Here is a 20,811-nt window from a genome sequence, read left to right as displayed (position 1 = left end):
ACCAACATTCAGTCGAGTATTTAGGAAGCACGGAGCACGGGATATTTTAGCAGTATCCATGTGAGCCCGAGGTCACAATTACGACATTGAATGGTTACCACGGGATATCCCCCCAGCCGCCGCGATCCCATCCCTCCTTCCCCTCCGCCGCTGCCGGGGGACAGCGCCGGGCAGAGCCCGTGCGGTCGACGGCGGCGGCGGAGGGCCGCTCCTCCTTCTCGGGCTGTTTGTGGTGGTGTGGGGTGAGATGGCCAAAGGCTGGAGGCGGGGCCGGGTGTGGCCAGTGGTGGCGGAAGTGGCGGCCGGCCTGAATCCGATCTTGGCAGAGGCGGCAGCAACTCCGGCCCGAATCCGAACATGGCGGTGGCGGCGTCCCCTCCGCCGGGGATGACGGGCCAGATGGTGGGTTCTTGTGGTGGCGGATCTTGGGATCCCGCACCCGGGGACGTCGCAGGATGCGAGTGGCAGCCGGAGCTTCCTCCGGCGTCGACGGCGCTTGATGCGGGATCGCGGCGGCGGTTGTTGTTGTATGAGGAACGACAACCACTGGCACGACGGTGGGTGCTCCCTATAGAGCCCATAATCGGGGCGGCGGACCCTTTTCATCAACGGCGGCGGACTTCGGGATTGTGTGGGCGATTCAGAATCTGGATCTCGAGGTGGGGCCTTCTGAGGCTGGTGGCGGTATGGGACGTCCCTTCCATCAACATACCAGGTTCAATGGGGCTCGTCAGGTTAGACATGTGCCTCTTTCGGAGTTGTCGAGCGGTGCCCATCGCCGACAGGTGAAGCCACCAGTGGATGTGCTACCGGCCGATGCTACGCATGGCGTCTTATATGGAGACGTCAAGTCATGCCTGCTACCGGCAGGTGATGCACGGTGGCTCTTGCGGAGGTGTCATGTTAAGTCAGTTCCTGTCGGATCCAAGGTGATGCGACAGTAGAGGGAGGTAGGCGGTATGTGACGTCTTTGTCTTTCGTTGTATCCTCAAGAGGTTTCCGGCTATCGAGGTGTCAGTAGACGGATAAGGGCGGATGGTACAGACGGCTTCAACGACGAGTTTGTGCACTCCGGTGGAAACACAAAATCTCTGATCAAACTATGTCGTCGCGCGCCTGTGTCTTGTCCTTGCTGAACATGGTGGATTGAAGCTTGGCTTTGGGGATGAGAATCCGGAGTTCAATCTTGTGATGGACTCGCCATCATCGGCGCACGTGCGGCTATCCCTTCTTGAAGACGTAGCCTAGGAGTTTTGTATTTTCTGTTTGTGTTGTGTCTTGTATCATAGGGATTAGTGGCTATCTGGGCGAGGTACTGTCGCGAGGTATAAGGCCTCAGGGTTTGTTTTCCGCTTTATTTCCGGGTCGATGGTGTTCGGCTGCTGGATTTTGCACTAGTAATAATATATAGCTGCATGCATCGTCCTGATGCAGAGGCCGGGGATTATTCTCCTTTAAAAAAATAATAATTCACATGGTCTCCTTGTGTATCCCCTGTGTATGTAAGTGTTTCCAATAGAATTAAACATATCAAGAGTATTTACCCTGCAAAAAACAATAATATCCAGAGTATTTTGAAGTAAACAACTACAATCCTATAAACATGCCCACTTTTCCTTTTCAAAACAAGCAAATTAGCGTGTGCCACTCAATGAGCACCGTGGAGGCAACAAAATGTGTCCAAGTCATTCAAGGTGGATAATAGAGTTGCCGCAAATAAATGGGCCACCAACGTAAACTTCATTTGTACGTAGATACAACTTTCACTTTCCATATAAACAAACCATCTTCCTCAAAGCAAGCAACAAACTCCACCATTCCATTTTTCCATATTTTACACTTCGGTAGTAGAAACTCTTCATTTTTAGTATTTTCGTATAGCGAATGGTGATGGCAATCTACACAAGCATAAGAAAGAATAGACTGAAAACCGAAATGGTATATGCCGTTGACGATGTGCACGAATAAGAGACATAGGGAAAGAACCAGCCACAAGACCAGCGTAGCCGATTGTATCGCTGTTCTAAAACCGGCCATATACTTTCACGGTTCTGAAATCGGTCGCTGTTGCCCTGAAATGAGTGAAACAAAAATCTACTGGCGTGTTGAGCAAAGCGGTTTGAGCAGGTCTCGAGGGAGGCGCATCGTTCCGAACAGGGCTGGCAACTGCTTCAGCGTACGATTGCATATGCGTTTCTCATTTTGAACTGCTTCCGGACCTGATTTTGTTTCTCAGTCGTGAACTTTTGGCGAGATGTTAAGTTGCCAGAGGTAGACTTGGGTCTGATGGTCGACGACTGTTGACGGTGGAGTTCTCTTCTTGGGTTGGATCACTATTTCTAGCTGATAGTTTGGGTAGTGTCTAGGTCTAGTGAAGGGGGCCTTTTTGTTCTCGATTTTGTTCAATTGTGAGTGAGGACTTTTGTAATTTGCTACTTGCTTGATTTTGTGCTACAACCAAAGCCAATGGAACGAACATTGAGAGCAATAAGACGGTCCCCCCCCCACCCCCGTAATCGGGGCGGCGGACCCTTTTCATCAACGGCGGTGGACTTTGGGATTGTGTGGGCGATTCAGAGTCTGGATCTTGAGGTGGGGCCTTCTGAGGCTGATGGTCCTGTGGGACGTCCCTTCCATCAACATACCGGGTTCAATGCGGCTCATTAGGTTAGACATGTGCCTCTTTCGGAGTTGTCGGGCGGTGCCCTATCGCCCGCAGGTGAAGCCACCGGTGGATGTGCTACCGGCCAATGCTACGCATGCGTCTTATATGCAGACGTCAAGTCATGCCTGCTACCGGCAGGTGATGCACGGTGGCTCTGGCGGATGTGTCATGTTAAGCCAGTTCCTGTTAGATCCAAGGTGGTGCGACAGTAGCGAGAGGCAGGCGGTATGGGACATCTTTGTCTTCTGTTGTCTCCTCAAGAGGTTTCCGGCTATCGAGGTGTCAGTAGACGGATAAGGGCGAATGATACAGACGGCTTTAACGACGAGTTTATGCACTCCGGTGGAAACACAAAATCTCTGATCAGACTATGTCGTCACGCGCCTGTGTTGTGTCCTTGCTGAACATAGTGGATTGAAACTTGGCTTTGGGGATGAGAATTTGGAGTTCAATCTGTGGTGGACTCGCCATCATCGGCACACGTGCGGCTATCCCTTCTTGAAGGCGTAGCCTAAGAGTTGTGTTTTTGTGTGTGTTGTGTCTTGTATCATAGGGATTAGTGGCTATCTAGGGGAGGTACTGTGGCGAGGTATAAGACCTCAGGGTTTGTTTTCCGCTTTATTTCTGGGTTGATGGTGTTCGGCTGCTGGATTTTGCACTAGTAATAATATATGGCTGCATGCATCGTCCTGATGCAGAGGCCGGGGATTATTCCCCTTAAAAAATATAAATCCACACGGTCTCCTTGTGTACCCCCTGTGTATGTAAGTGTTTCCAATAGAATTAAACATATCAAGAGTATTTACCCTACAAAAAATAATGATATCGAGAGTATTTTGAAGTAAACAACTACAATCCTATAAACATGCACACTTTTCCTTTTTAAAACAAGCAAATTAGCGTGTGCCACTCAATGAGCACCGTGGAGGCAACCAAATGTGTTCCAAGTCATTCAACGTGGATAATAAAGTTGTTGGGGAGCGTAGTAATTTCAAAAAAATTCCTACGCACACACAAGATCATGGTGATGCATAACAACGAGAGGGGAGAGTGTTGTCTCCGTACCCTCGTAGACCGTAAGCGGAAGCGTTTATCAACGCGGTTGATGTAGTCGTACACCTTCACGATCCGTCCCGATCAAGTACCGAACATACGGCACCTCCGCGTTCAGCACACGTTCAGCTCGATGACGTCCTTGCCTTCTCGATCCAGCAAGAGGGGCGAAGTAGTAGATGAGTTCCGACAGCACGACGGCGTGGTGACGGTGTTGGTGAAGAACAATCTCCGCAGGGCTTCGCCTAAGCACTACGAAAACTATGACGGAGGACAAACTAGAGGGGACGGGGTTGCCGGCACACGGCTTGGTGTTTCTTGATGTGTCTTGGGTGCTAGCCCTACCCCTCTATTGATATGTTGAGCCTTGAGGTCGAAACTTGGAGTAAAAGCCTCCACAAAGTCGGTTTCACCTGAAAGGCAAGAGTCCTTCTCGGACTCCAGGGCCAGACGCCAGGGACCCTGGCGTCTGGCCCCTAGACTCCGCAAAACTTCCTTTTGCGCTTTCCAAAAACCTTGTGGGCTTTCCCCTTTGGCCCAGATAAAGTGTTCTCGTGCCCAAACATTTCGGGAAACATTCGGAACCCCTTATGATGGATTCCGGAACCTTTCCAGATATCAAACACTACTATCCACATATCAATCTTTACTTCCGGACCATTCCGGAGTTCCTCATCATATCCGTGATCTCATCCAAAACTTTGAACAACATTCGGTCACCAACATACATAACTCATAGTACTATATCGTCAACAAACTTTAAGCGTGCGGACCCTACGGGTTCGAGAACTATGTAGACATGACCGAGACACCTCTCTGGTCAATAACCAATAGCGGGACCTGGATGCCCATATTGGCTCCTACATATTCTACGAAGATCTTTATCGGTCAGACCGCATAACAACATACGTTGTTCCCTTTGTCATCGGTATGTTACTTGCCCGAGATTCGATCGTCGATATCTCAATACCTAGTTCAATCTCGTTACCGGCAAGTCTCTTTACTTGTTCCGTAATACATCATCCTGCAACTAACTCATTAGTTGCAATGCTTGCAAGGCTTATAGTGATGTGCATTACCGAGTGGGCCCAGAGATACCTCTCCGACAATCGGAGTGACAAATCCTAATCTCGAAATACGCCAACCCAACAAGTAACTTTGGAGACACCTGTAGAGCACCTTTATAATCACCCAGTTACGTTGTGACGTTTGGTAGCCCACAAAGTGTTCCTCCGGTAAACGGGAGTTGCATAATCTCATAGTCATAGGAACATGTATAAGTCATGAAGAAAGCAATAGCAGAATACTAAACGATCAAGTGCTAAGCTAACGAAATGGGTCAAGTCAATCATATCATTCTCCTAATGATGTGATCCCGTTAATCAAATGACAACTCATGTCTATGGCTAGGAAACATAACCATCTTTGATCAACGAGCTAGTCAAGTAGAGGCATACTAGTGACACTCTGTTTGTCTATGTATTCACACAAGTATTATGTTTCCGGTTAATACAATTCTAGCATGAATAATAAACATTTATCATGATATAAGGAAAGAAATAATAACTTTATTATTGCCTCTAGGGCATATTTCCTTCAGTCTCCCACTTGCACTAGAGTCAATAATCTAGTTCACATCGCCATGTGATTTAACATCGATGGTTCACATCTTTATGTGGTTAACACCCATAGTTCACATCGACATGTGACCAACACCCAAAGGGTTTACTAGAGTCAGTAATCTAGTTCACATCGCTATGTGATTAACACCCAAAGAGTACTAAGGTGTGATCATGTTTTGCTTGTGAGATAATCTTAGTCAACGGGTCTGTCACATTCAGATCCGTAAGTATTTTGCAAATTTCTATGTCAACAATGCTCTGCATGGAGCTACTCTAGCTAATTGCTCCCACTTTCAATATGTATCCAGATTGAGATTTAGAGTCATCCGGATCAGTGCCAAAACTTGCATCGACGTAACCCTTTACGATGAACTTTTTGTCACCTCCATAACCGAGAAACATATCCTTATTCCACTAAGGATAATTTTGACCAATGTCCAGTGATCTACTCCTAGATCACTATTGTACTCCCTTGCCAAACTCAGGGCAGGGTATACAATAGGTCTGGTACATATCATGGCATACTTTATAGAACCTATAGCTGAGGCATAGGGAATGACTTTCATTCTCTTTCTATCTTCTGCCGTGGTCGGGCTTTGAGTCTTACTCAATTTCACACCTTGTAACACAGGCAAGAACTCTTTCCTTGACTGTTCCATTTTGAACTACTTCAAAATCTTGTCAAGGTATGTACTCATTGAAAAAACTTATCAAGCGTCTTGATCTATCTCTATAGATTTTGATGCTCAATATGTAAGCATCTTCACCGAGGTCTTTCTTTGAAAAAACTCCTTTCAAATACTCCTTTATGCTTTCCAGAAAATTCTACATTATTTCCGATCAACAATATGTCATTCACATATACTTATCAGAAATGCTGTAGTGCTCCCACTCACTTTCTTGTAAATACAGGCTTCACCGCAAGTCTGTATAAAACTATATGCTTTGATCAACTCATCAAAGCGTCTATTCCAACTCCGAGATGCTTGCACCAGTCCATAGATGGATCGCTGGAGCTTGCACATTTTGTTAGCACTTTTAGGATCGACAAAACTTTCTGGTTGCATCATATACAACTCTTCTTTAAGAAATCCATTAAGGAATGTAGTTTTGACATCCATTTGCCAGATTTCATAAAATGTGGCAATTTGCTAACATGATTCGGACAGACTTAAGCATCGCTACGGGTGAGAAAATCTCATCGTAGTCAGCACCTTGAACTTTGTCAAACACTTTTTTTCGACAAGTCTAGCTTTGTAGATAGTAACACTACTATCAGCGTCCGTCTTCCTCTTCAAGATCCATTCATTTTCTATGGCTTGCTGATCATCGGGCAAGTCAACTAAAGTCCACACTTTGTTCTCATACATGGATCCCATCTCAGATTTCATGGCCTCAAGCCATTTTGCGGAATCTGGGCTCATCATCGCTTCCTCATAGTTCGTAGGTTCGTCATGGTCAAGTAACATGACCTCCAGAACAGGATTACCGTACCACTCTGGTGCGGATCTCACTCCTGTTTACCTACGAGGTTCGGTAGTAACTTGATCTGAAGTTACATGATCATCATCATTAGCCTCCTCACTAGTTGGTGTAGTAGTCACGGGAACAGATTTCTGTGATGAACTACTTTCCAATAAGGGAGCAGGTACAGTTACCTCATCAAGTTCTACTTTCCTCCCACTCACTTCTTTCGAGAGAAACTCCTTCTCTAGAAAGGATCCATTCTTAGCAACGAATATCTTGCCTTCGGATCTGTGATAGAAGGTGTACCCAACTGTCTCCTTTGGGTATCCTATGAAGACAAATTTCTCCGATTTGGGTTTGAGCTTATCAGGATGAAGCTTTTTCTTATAAGCATCGCAACCCCAAACTTTTAAGAAACGACAACTTTGGTTTCTTGCCAAACCACAGTTCATACGGTGTCGTCTCAACGGATTTAGATGGTGCCCTTTTTAACGTGAATGCAGCTGTCTGTAATGCATAACCCCAAAACTATAGTGGTAAATTGGTAAGAAACATCATAGATTGCACTATATCCAATAAAGTACGGTTATGAGGCTCGGACACACCATTAGGCTGTGGTGTTCCAGGTGGCACGATTTTGTGAAACTATTCCACATTGTTTTAATTGAAGACCAAACTCGTAACTCAAATATTCGTCTCCGCTATCAGATCGTAGAAACTTTATTTTCTTGTCACGATGATTTTCCACTTCACTCTGAAACTCTTTGAACTTTTCAAATGTTTCAGACTTATGTTTCATCAAGTAGATATACCCATATCTGCTCAAATCATCTGTGAAGGTCAGAAAATAATGATACCCGCTGCGAGACTCAATACTGATCGGATCGCATACATCAGTATGTATTATTTCCAATAAGTCAGTTGCTCGCTTCATTGTCCCGGAGAACGGAGTCTTAGTCATCTTGCCCATAAGGCATGGTTCGCAAGCATCAAGTGATTCATAATCAAGTGATTCCAAAATCCCATCAGCATGGAGTTTCTTCATGCGCTTTACACCAATATGACCTAAACGGCAGTGCCACAAATAAGTTGCACAATCATTATTAACTTTGCATCTTTTGGCTTCAATATTATGAATATGTGTATCACTACGATCGAGATCCAACAAACTATTTTCATTGGGTGTATGACCATCGAAGGTTTTATTCATGTAAACAGAACAACAATTATTCTCTGACTTTAAATGAATAACCGTATTGCAATAAACATGATCAAATCATATTCATGCTCAACGCAAACGCCAAATAACATTTATTTAGGTTTAACACTAATCCCGAAAGTATAGGGAGTGTGCGATGATGATCGTATCAATCTTGGAACCACTTCCAACACACATCGTCACTTCACCCTCAACTAGTCTCTGTTTATTCTGTAACTCCTGTTTCGAGTTACTAATTTTTTAGCAACCGAACAAGTATCAAATACCCAGGGGCTACTATAAACACTAGTAAGGTACACATCAATAACCTGTATATCAAATATACCCTTGTTCACTTTGCCATCCTTCTTATCCAGCAAATATTCAGGGCATTTCCGCTTCCAGTGACCATTTCCTTTGCCATAGAAGCACTCAGTTTCAGGCTTTAGTCTAGCTTTGGGCTTCTTCACGGAAGTGACAACTTGCTTGCCATTCTACATGAAGTTCCCTTTCTTTCCCTTTGCCCTTTTCTTGAAACTAGTGGTCTTGTTAATCATCAACACTTGATGCTCTTTCTTGATTTCTACCTTCATCGATTTCATCTCATGAAAAGCTCGGGAATCGTTTTGGTCATCCCTTGCATACTATAGTTCATCACGAAGTTCTACTAACTTGGTGATGGTGACTAGAGAATTCTGTCAATCACTATTTTATCTGGAAGATTAACTCCCACTTGATTCAAGCGATTGTAGTACCCAGACAATCTGAGCACATGCTCATTGCTTGAGCTATTCTCCTCCATCTTTTAGCTATAGAACTTGTTGGAGACTTCATATCTCTCAACTCGGGTATTTTCTTGAAATATTAACTTCAACTCCTGAAACATCTCATATGGTCCATGACATTCAAAACGTCTTTGAAGTCCCAATTCTAAGCAGTTAAGCATGGTGCACTAAACTATCAAGTAGTCATCATATTGAGCTAGCCAAACGTTCATAACGTCTGCATTTGTTCCTGCAATAGGTCTGTCACCTAGCGGTGCATCAAGGACATAATTCTTCTGTGCAACAATCAGGATAAACCTCAGATCACGGACCCAGTCCGCATCATTGCTCCTATCATCTTTGAACTTAGTTTTCTCTAGGAACATATATAAAACATAGGGAAGCAACAACGCGAGCTATTGATCTACAACATAGATATGCTAATACTAACAGGACTAAGTTCATGATAAATTAAAGTTCAATTAATCATATTACTTAAAAACTCCCACTTAGATAGACATCCCTCTAATCATCTAAGTGATCACGTGATCCAAATCAACGAAACCATGTCCGATCATCACGTGAGATGGAGTAGATTCATCACTATATTGATCATATCTACTATATGATTCACGCTCGACCTTTCGGTCTCAGTGTTCCGAGGCCATATCTGCATATGCTAGGCTCGTCAAGTTTAACCTGAGTATTCTGCGTGTGCAACTGTTTTGCACCCGTTGTATTTGAACGTAGAGCCTATCACACCCGATCATCACGTGGTGTCTCAGCACGAAGAACTTTCGCAACGGTGCATACTCAGGGAGAACACTTATACCTTGAAATTTAGTGAGAGATCATCTTATGATTCTACCGTCGATCTAAGCAAAATAAGATGCATAAAAGATAAACATCACATGCAATCAATATAAGTGATATGATATGGCCATCATCATCTTGTGCTTGTGATCTCCATCTCCGAAGCACCGTCATGATCACCATCGTCACTGGTGCGACACCTTGATCTCCATCATAGCATCGTTGTCGTCTCGCCAACTATTGCTTCTACGACTATCGCTACCGCATAGTGATAAAGTAAAGCAATTACAGGGCGATTGCATTGCATACAATAAAGCGACAACCATATGGCTCCTGCCAGTTGCCAATAACTCGGTTACAAAACATGATCATCTCATATAATAAAATATAGCATCATGCCTTGACCATATCACATCACAACATGCCCTGCAAAAACAAGTTACACGTCCTCTACTTTGTTGTTGCAAGTTTTACGTGGCTGCTACGGGCTGAGCAAGAACCGTTCTTACCTACGCATCAAAACCACAATGATAGTTCGTCAAGTTAGTGCTGTTTAAACCTTCTCAAGGACCGGGCGTAGTCACACTCGGTTCAACTAAAGTTGGAGAAACTGACACCCGCCAGCCACCTGTGTGCAAAGCACGTTGGTAGAACCAGTCTCGCGTAAGCGTACGCGTAATGTCGGTCCGGGCCGCTTCATCCAACAATACCGCAGAACCAAAGTATGACATGCTGGTAAGCAGTATGACTTATATCGCCCACAACTCACTTGTGTTCTACTCGTGCATATAACATCTACGCATAAAACCTGGCTCGGATGCCACTGTTGGGGAAGCGTAGTAATTTCAAAAAAATTCCTACGCACACACAAGATCATGGGGATGCATAGCAACGAGAGGGGAGAGTGTTGTCTACGTACCCTCGTAGACCGTAAGCGGAAGCGTTTATCAACGCGGTTGATGTAGTCGTACACCTTCACGATCCGTCCCGATCAAGTACCGAACATACGACACCTCCGCGTTCAGCACACGTTCAGCTCGATGACGTCCTCGCTTTCTTGATCCAGCAAGAGGGGCGAAGTAGTAAATGAGTTCCGACAGCACGACGGCGTGGTCACGGTGTTGGTGAAGAACAATCTCTGCAGGGCTTCACCTAAGCACTACGAAAACTATGACGGAGGATAAACTAGAGGGGACGGGGTTGCCGGCACACGGCTTGGTGTTTCTTGATGTGTCTTGGGTGCTAGCCCTACCCCTCTATTTATATGTTGAGCCTTGGGGTCGAAAATGGAGTAAAAGCCTCCACAAAGTCGGTTTCACCCGAAAGGCAAGAGTCCTTCTCGGACTCCAGGGCCAGACGCCAGGGTTCCCGGCGTCTGGCCCCAGACGCCAGGGACCCTGGCGTCTGGCCCCTGGACTCCGCAAAACTTCCTTTTGCGCTTTCCAAAAACCTCGTGGGCTTTCCCCTTTGGCCCAGATAAAGTGTTCTCGTGCCCAAACATTTCGGGAAACATTCGGAACCCCTTCCGATGGATTCCGGAACCTTTCCGGAGATCAAACACTACTATCCACATATCAATCTTTACTTCCGGACCATTCCGGAGTTCCTCCTCATATCCGTGATCTCATCCGAAACTCCGAACAACATTTGGTTACCAACATACATAACTCATAGTACTATATCGTCAACGAACGTTAAGCGTGCGCACCCTACGGGTTCGAGAACTATGTAGACATGACCGAGACACCTCTCTGGTCAATAACCAATAGCGGGACCTGGATGCCCATATTGGATCCTACATATTCTACGAAGATCTTCATCGGTCAGACCGCTTAACAACATACGTTGTTCCCTTTGTCATCGGTATGTTACTTGCCCGAGATTCGATCATCGGTATCTCAATACCTAGTTCAATCTCGTTACCGGCAAGTATCTTTACTCGTTCCGTAATACATCATCCTACAACTAACTCATTAGTTGCAATGCTTGCAAGGCTTATAGTGATGTGCATTACCGAGTGGGCCCAGAGATACCTCTCCGACAATCGGAGTGACAAATCCTAATCTCAAAATACGCCAACCCAACAAGTACCTTTGGAGACACCTGTAGAGCACCTTTATAATCACCCATTTACGTTGTGACGTTTGGTAGCACACAAAGTGTTCCTCCGGTAAACGGGAGTTGCATAATCTCATAGTCACAGGAACATGTATAAGTCATGAAGAAAGCAATAGCAGAATACTAAACGATCAAGTGCTAAGCTAACGGAATGTCAAGTCAATCACATCATTCTCCTAATGATGTGATACCGTTAATCAAATGACAACTCATGTCTATGGCTAGGAAACATAACCATCTTTGATCAACGAGCTAGTCAAGTAGAGGCATACTAGTGACACTCTGTTTGTCTATGTATTCACACAAGTATTATGTTTCCAGTGAATACAATTCTAGCATGAATAATAAACATTTATCATGATATAAGGAAATAAATAATAACTTTATTATTGCCTCTAGGACATATTTCCTTCAAAAGTTGTCGCAAATAAATGGGCCACCAACGTAAACTTCATTTGTACGTAGATACAACTTTCACTTTCCATATAAACAAACCATCTTCCTCAAAGCAAGCAACAAACTCCACCATTCCATTTTTGCATATTTCACACTTCGGTAGTAGAAACTCTTCATTTTTAGTATTTTCGTATAGCAAATGGTGATGGCAATCTACACAAGCATAAGAAAGAATAGACTGAAAACCGAAATGGTATATGCCGTTGACGATGTGGACGACTAAGAGACATAGGGAAAGAACCAGCGACAAGACCAGCGTAGTAGATTGTATCGCTATTCTAAAACCGGCCAGATACTTTCACGGTTCTGAAATCGATCGTTGTTGCACTGAAATGAGTGACAAAAATCTACTGGCGTGTTGAGCAAAGCGGTTCGAGCAGGTCTCGAGGGAGGAGCATGGTTTCGAAAAGGGCTGGCAATTGCTTCGGCGTACGACTGCATATGTGTTTCTCATTTTGTACTGCTTCCGGACTTGATTTTGTTTCTCAGTCATGAACTTCTGGCAATATGTTAAGTTGCCAGAGGTAGACTTGGGTCTGATGTTCGACGACTGTTGACGGTGGAGTTCTCTTCTTGGATTGGATCACTATTTCTAGCTGATAGTTTGGGTAGTGTCTAGATCTAGTGAAGGGGGCCTTTTTGTTCTCGATTTTGTTCAATTTTGAGTGAGGACTTTTATAATTTTCTACTTGGTTGATTTTGTGCTACAACCAAAGCCAATGGTACGAACGTTGAGAGCAATAAGACGCCCCCCCTAAATCTGGGTGGCGGATCCTTTTCATCAACGGCGGTGGACTTCGGGATTGTGTGGGCGATTCAGAGTCTTGATCTCAAGGTGGGGCCTTCTGAGGCTGGTGGCAGTATGGGACGTCCCTTCCATCAACAGGCCGGGTCCATTTCGGCCCATTAGGTTACACATGTGCCTCTTTCGGAGTTGTCGGGCAGTGCCCTGTCGCCCGTAGGTGAAGCCACTAGTGGATGTGCTACCGGCCAATGCTACGCATGCGTCTTATATGGAGACGTCAAGTCATGCATGCTACCGGCAGGTGATGTACGGTGGCTCTGGCGGAGATGTCATGTTAAGCCAGTTCCTGTCAGATCCAAGGTGGTGCGACGGTAGCAGGAGGCAGGCGGTATGGGACGTCTTTGTCTTCCGTTTTCTCCTCAAGAGGTTTCCGGCTATCGAGGTGTCAGTAGATGGATAAGGGCGGATGATACAGACGGCTTCAACGACGAGTTTATGCACTCCGGTGCAAACACAAAATCTCTGACCAGACTATTTCGTCACGCGCCTGTGTCATGTGTTTGCTGAACATAGTGGACTGAAACTTGGCTTTGGGGATGAGAATTCAGAGTTCAATCTGTGGTGGACTCGCCATCATCGGCACACGTGCGGCTATCCCTTCTTGAAAGCGTACCCTAGGAATTGTGTATTTTTTGTGTGTGTTGTGTCTTGTATCATAGGGATTAGTGGCTATCTGGGGGAGGTATTGTCGCGAGGTATAAGGCCTCAGGGTTTGTTTTCCGCTTTATTTCTGGGTCGATGGTGTTCGGCTGCTGGATTTTCCACTATTAATAATATATGGCTGCATGCATCGTCCTGATGCACAGGCCGGGGTTATCCTCCTTTAAAAAATATATAAATTCACATGGTCTCCTTGTGTATCCCCTGTGTACGTAAGTGTTACCAATAGAATTAAACATATCAAGAGTATTTACCGTGCAAAAAATAATAATATCCAGAGTATTTTGAAGTAAACAACTACAATCCTATAAACATGCCCACTTTTCCTTTTCAAAACAAGCAAATTAGCGTGTGCCACTCAATGAGCACCGTGGAGGCAACCAAATGTGTTCCAAGTCATTCAACGTGGATAATAAAGTTGCCGCAAATAATTGGGCCACCAACGTAAACTTCATTTGTACGTAGATACAACTTTCACTTTCCATATAAACAAACCATCTTCCTCAAAGCAAGCAACAAACTCCACCATTCCATTTTTCTATATTTTACACTTCGGTAGTAGAAACTCTTCATTTTTAGTATTTTCGTATAGCGAATGGTGGTGGCAATCTACACAAGCATAATAAAGAATAGACTGAAAATTGAAACGCTATATGCCATTAACGATGTGCACGAATAAGAGACATAGGGAAAGAACCAGCCACAAGACCAGCGTAGCAGATAGTATCGCTGTTCTAAAACCGACCAGATACTTTCACGGTTCTGAAATCGGTCGTTGTTGCATTGAAATGAGTGAAAAAAAATCTACTGGCGTGTTGAGCAAAGTGGTTCGAGCAGGTCTTGAGCGAGGCACATGGTTCCGAACAGGGCTGGCAACTACTTCAGCGTACGGTTGCATATGAGTTTCTCATTTTGTACTGCTTCCGGACCTGATTTTCTTTCTCAGTCATGAACTTCTGGCGAGATGTCAAGTTGCCAGAGGTAGACTTGGGTATGATGTTCGACGACTGTTGACGGTGGAGTTCTCTTCTTGGGTTGGATCACTATTTCTAGCTGATAGTTTCGGTAGTGTCTAGGTCTAGTGAAGGGGGGCCTTTTTGTTCTTGATTTTGTTCAATTGTGAGTGAGGACTTTTGTAATTTCCTAGTTGCTTCATTTTGTTCTACAACCAAAGCCAATGGTACGAACATTGAGAGCAATAAGACCCCCCCCCCCCCCCCCCGGTAATCGGGGCAGCGGACCCTTTTCATCAACGGCGGCGGACTTCAGGATTGTGTGGGCGATTCAGAGTCTGGATCTCGAGGTGGAGCCTTTTGAGGCTGGTGGCGGTATGGGACGTCGCTTCCATCAATAGACCGGGTTCAATGCGGCTCGTCAGGTTACACATGTGCCTCTTTCGGAGTTGTCGGGCGGTGCCTGTTGCCAGCAGGTGAAGCCACCGGTGGATGTGCTACCGGCCGATGCTACGCATGCGTCTTATATGGAGACGTCATGTCATGCCTGCTCCCAGCAGGTGATGCACGGTGGCTCTGGCGGAGGTGTCATGTTAAGCCAGTTCCTGTCGGATCCAAGGTGGTGCGACAGTAGCGGGAGGCAGGCGGTATGGGATGTCTTTGTCTTTCGTTGTCTCCTCAAGAGGTTTCCGGCTATCGAGGGTCAGTAGACGGATAAGGGTGGATGGTACAGACGGCTTCAACGACGAGTTTATGCACTCCGGTGGAAACACAAAATCTCTGATCAGACTATGTTGTCGCGTGCCTGTGTCGTGTCCTTGCTAAACATAGTGGATTGAAACTTGGCTTTGGGAATGAGAATTCGGAGTTCAATCTGTGGTGGACTCGCCATCGTCGGCGCACATGCGGCTATCCCTTCTTGAAGGCGTAGCCTAGGAGTTGTGTATTTTTGTGTGTGTTGTGTCTTGTATCGTAGGGATTAGTGGCTATCTGGGGGAGGTACTATCGCGAGGTATAAAGCCTCAGGGTTTGTTTTCCGCTTTATTTCCGGATCGATGGTGTTCGGCTGCTGGATTTTCCACTATTAATAATATATGGCTGCATGGTGATCATGGCGGCGTAGCATGCCAGCACCAGGAAGTGTACTACGCCACCTCGAACGGAGCCCACGCCTCCATCACCGCACTGAGGATCGACGCCGACACCTTCGGCCTCCTCCACAGGATGATGTCCGCGGCTGTAACGCAACACACGCATGATCGGTTCAGAAATTTGGAAGCTTAGCCTCGTAGCTCTGCAAGAATGTAAGTAGTTGAGGTAATTGCAATATCCCCGCACGTCTTGCCCAGCCTGCTCCCACGAGCGCGGGGGGGGGGGGGGGGACCCACGTGCCACCGCCTCCAACCCTTCCCTGTCCCCTCCCCCTCCCCGCCGCCGGGTAAAGCCCGGCCGGCAACTGGGAAGCGGGCCCTCCTATGCGCGCAACTATGCAGGGCCGCGCGACGCGGCTGCGTCCGGGGCGGCCGGATGGCGGCTCTCTAGCGTGGAGGCACGGGTGGCTGCAGATTCATGGCCAGGCGGGGCATGCCGGTGCGGGGCGGCCGTGGTGAGCTTCGCGGTCCAGATCTAGATCGGGGGGGGCTCCTCCGGCATGCTGCACGTGGGCGGTGCGTCATGTCGGCGGCGGTGGCTGGATCCCGGGGTGGCGGCCTTGGAAGGTGGCGGCGGGTGAAGCTTGGGCTTCCCGCGGCGGCATGGCGTGGTGTAGTCCCTATCCAAGGCGGATCTGCATCGGCGATCTCGTGGTTTTTCCATGGATTGGTTCAGATCAGAGACGGTGATGAGCGTGCCAGATCCATCTCAGCGGCTCTCGCGGTTTGGCGAGGTGGGGTGGGAGCCCTCCTCCCAGGCTCCAGTGGTGGTGCATTCAGGCTGTGGCCGGTGCGCCAGGGCTCCTACGGTGGCACACTGTTGCGGTTGGTCGCCGGATCTAGGCGGCTAGATCTGGGGCTTTGAAGGCGGTCGAGACAACGTATAGGTTGTCGGGTGGATTTCTTGGGACGGATCCGGGTGAAAACTTGGTCTTCGGTCATTGGCCGGAGCCGGTGATGACGATGCCCTTATCATTGTTTCCTTCATGAAGGCACCATCGAGGTGAAGCTCCCAACCCCACCCAATACCTCTGGGGGAAACCCTAGATCAGTTGATCGGATGACGGCGGCATTCATGTGTCGTTACCCCCTTGGGGCGGCATTCTTGGAGATGCACTCGGGCTCGAGGGACCAGCGGATGGCATCTGCGGTGGAGCGGTGTTTCTTTCTACATATTCATGGTGGCGGTTCTCGACGGCATGGAGCAGCGGAGGCTTGGCATCAGATGTGTGGCGAGGGCCACGCGCAGGAGGTCGACATTGTCTGGCGTCGTGGTGGCGTCGATGTCAGAGAGGCCTGACAAGGTCGATGCGTCAGTACTTGCTTTGAGGATGGATCGAGAGAAGACGGAGGTGACAGCCCTTTGCAGCGTGCGTGTGTGGTACTCACTGAGAGTGCGCCGGACCGGAGTGTTACCCAGTCCCGCCTATGTGGATTGGATGGGGCATCTGGCGTTAGATGTTAGGCTTTCGTGCGATGTCTGTTTGGTATTTGGCCCGGACATTCGGCACCCCTTCATCAAGAGGATAGGAGTAGCGACAGGTGTCGTCTAGATGGTGGCCTCGGGTTTACTGTTGTATTACTTTGTAAGGTCTTTGTGAATAATAAATAATATGGTCGCATGCATCATCCAGATGCAGAGGCCGGGGGTGCTTCCTCCTTTTCTAAAAATAATAATAATAATAAAGAATGTAAGTAGTTTGCTAGCCACCTTCGCGTCCACCCAAGGCGGCATGGATCGGCCTTTCCCTGCTGAACAGCCTCGGCGCCCGGTGCCCCTGCAAATGTGATCCTCCTCCCATTGCCATTTTGGTGTTGGTATGAGGTGTTCGATATGCAGATTGCTGTTGAGCTTCTCGTTTGTTCTTATAATCTGAATGTGTATAGGCTTGGGAACTTTGGCAATTTTCAAGGGAGAAAGCAAAGCACAGCTTTGGCTCAGGTCTTTGGTTTGATACTTTAGCGTGCAATCTTGTTCAGCAAAAATATACTTTGGTTCCCAGGTGCCTTTTGGAGTTGGGATCTAATCCAAACCTTGTGATTCTGGATTCTTGCTATTAGAACTAATCCGAGGCGCTCCGTCGATCTACCGAGGACCAAGCAATCACACGGGGCACGACACGAAGATTTGTTAATGAGGTTCACCATCATGGCTACATCTCCGGGGCCTGACTACGGGCGCTCCTCCCCATGACACCGCTACAATACCGCACCGGTCGCCCTGGACGCCTGCACATGCCGCCGGCTTCCCCCGCGTTCCTATGCTATTATGTTGACATATGTTACATCATGTGTCTACCCTCGCTATATATGAGAGGCTTATGATACAAGTGTCCTATTAGAAGACGACTCTATATTCTATCTAAACACAATACTACTGTCACACCCTGATTTTCATGCCACAACACTTAAACTAATAAATCATGATAAAATGTGGTTTTACAAAAACTTTTGAGTGTTTTGGACTTTGCTTGATTGGATTTTTGTTTGCTGTTTGCAAGTGCTCTAAAAATCGAATAAATCCTCCAACACTTATACTCCTTCTCCTTGATCCATAACTTTGTTCAATGATCATGCCATGTGTATAGGATAGAATACTATTTTCTTGCAAAAATAATTTGGCCAGAAAGTATTTTCTAAATTAGGTTTTCCAAAAACCCCTGAGTTAAGGCTTGAACTACAAGTACTTAATTTGGGATATGAAAAATCTTTCAAAAATTATATTTGAATCCTATTAGATATAAGACTCCGTAAAACCACAAAAATATTAATTTAAAAGTTATTTTGCTATTTTATTTAAAGGCTTTTCTTTAGGCCAGAAATGGTCTTTAATAGGTTAAAATTATTTTAAAGTTTCAAAAGTATTTAAGAAAATGGAAACTCAGTGGACATATATTTTCCATATATATGAGTTTCAACACATGGTCATGTTCAAAATATTGGACAAAACTCTCCAAAACCATTTCTGTACATTTCAAGTATTTGAAATATTTCTATAAGAAATATTTTCAAATAAATCCAGGAAAATTCTAGCAAGTCACATATGCATAATGTGATGATATTGCAAAGTTTCATCTCAATCAAAATAATTTTGGTTCACAAAAGTGCCAAAACCCTCTCTGTCCAGATCCAAGTTTGAACAACTCTACATTGGAAAAATTCTCCTTTTTATCCCAAATTTTGTGGACATGCTCACATCTCCAAATGATGGCACTACACCAAGTGGTGCATCAAGGAGAATAGTTTTGATGAATAGATCTTGAAAAACCCATTTCTGTTGATTTCTAGGGTTTACAAGAATTGCATTGTCAACTTTCCTCAAATGACCTCAAACTTGGTGATCAGGCTAATTTTCATATTCCATTTGATCCTATTAAGTCTCATGCCAAATGGAATCCATTTTATAGCCCAAACCAACATCAAACACCTTATGCCAATTTTCCAAAAACATCACTTTAACCTCTTCCACTAATCTCCATGGGCTCAATTTTTTTTACCACAGCCCCTCCTAGTCCTCTTCTACCTCCAGTAACTCTCCCCTGGCCATTGCACAATGATTGAGGGGTAAAACACCCCCATTTACCTCCCTGGACAGCAACTCCTCTCTCTTCCTCACCTCCCTCCTCACTCCAGTGGCTCTCCAGAGCATCCAAAGCTCCTCCCCACATTCTTTACTCCTCCCTAGCTTCACCAGACATGAGTGGGCACACCCTGCTCCCTTAAACAATGCCATGGTGGCCATTTGCATGCTCCAGAGTGCGCTACAGTGCGGCCAGGCACTGTAGCCACCCTCTCCGAACAGCCTCCGGTCACCTCGGGCCTCCCCAGCGCGCCCGACGATGCGCCTCGACGTCTGCGACACGGCAGCTGGTCGACCCCCTCCTTCCTCTCTCTCTCTCCTGCCCCTGCTCGCACGCGCACGAGCCGCCCGAGAGCTCCAGCGAGCGGCCTCAGCGCGGTGCCTCTACCCTCCTCCTGCTCTCTCTCTTCACTCCCCTCGCCCTGGAACAACCCCACCAGCACCCCCAACACCTCGCTGCGAGCCCCCGTGACCCGTAGCGACGGCAACGACCTCGCCGGCGCACTGGTCCACGGTGGACCATCGCCAGCCTATTTAAAGGCCTCCCCGAGCCCTCCTCTCCTCACCACTCGCCCTCTGCGACACCTAATCAGCCCCCTGCTCCACCCACTTCGCCGCCTCGGGTCGCCGTCGATCTCGTGGTACAGGCCTCCCATGCCCCCGATCTCTCTTGATTTGGAACCGCCTCACCTCGCTGACCATTTCCCCTCTCTATTGCAGCCGGAATCGACCGATCAAGCACCTCCCGAAGCCCTTCCGCTGGCTTCCTCGTCGCCGGCGAACCCCTGCACCCCGGCGACCAACTCCACCTCCACCCGAACGGCGACTCCGTCCTGAGCACGTCGGTGCCCTCAGATCACCTCGCCATCGACTACAGCGACGCCAGTGAGCTCGCCGCGCCCTCTGTCCAGAGGTAGACGACGACGACCGTGGGGCCCGACTGTCAGCCACACACCCTGACGGCAGGGTCCCACACGTCAGGTTTAAAACGCACGCGCGCGCGTACCGGTTCGCCGCGTCGGCTGAAGGCATATTTCCGAAATACGCCTTCGATGTGGTCAGCCGCACGGGTTGGATCCCCTCTGGGCCTGCTGCACTGTGGCTAAATCGGCCTAGTTGAACAGTGCCATTTCTTCTTTTCTTTTTACAGAAACTTGCAAAAATTCCACAGAATAAAATATTTATCAAAATCCAGAAATACTAGCTCCTATATTCTTCTAAAAATACCACCAAATTAATGGTATAACTTTCATGCAAATCCATTACACTTCTCTATACTATTCAAATTCAAATTCAAATTTGAGCAATTAAATCCCTCTTTGAAAATCCATTAATCTATTACTTTAGCTCCAAACCAAAAACTAGTAATTTTCCCCTTTTTAGTTTTCATCCTAGTAATAAAACAAGTTGACGTTTTTAAGAGCACTTCTATTTTTCTGTTTTGTTATTGCCTTATTTTTCTCGTTGTTATTTTGCGACAATAGATTGCGTTGTTGACGAAGGAGT

Source organism: Aegilops tauschii, chromosome 3 (genome assembly GCF_002575655.3).
Source record: "Aegilops tauschii subsp. strangulata cultivar AL8/78 chromosome 3, Aet v6.0, whole genome shotgun sequence".
NCBI classification, from domain to species: domain Eukaryota; kingdom Viridiplantae; phylum Streptophyta; class Magnoliopsida; order Poales; family Poaceae; genus Aegilops; species Aegilops tauschii.
Note: the sequence above shows the minus strand (reverse complement) of the source record.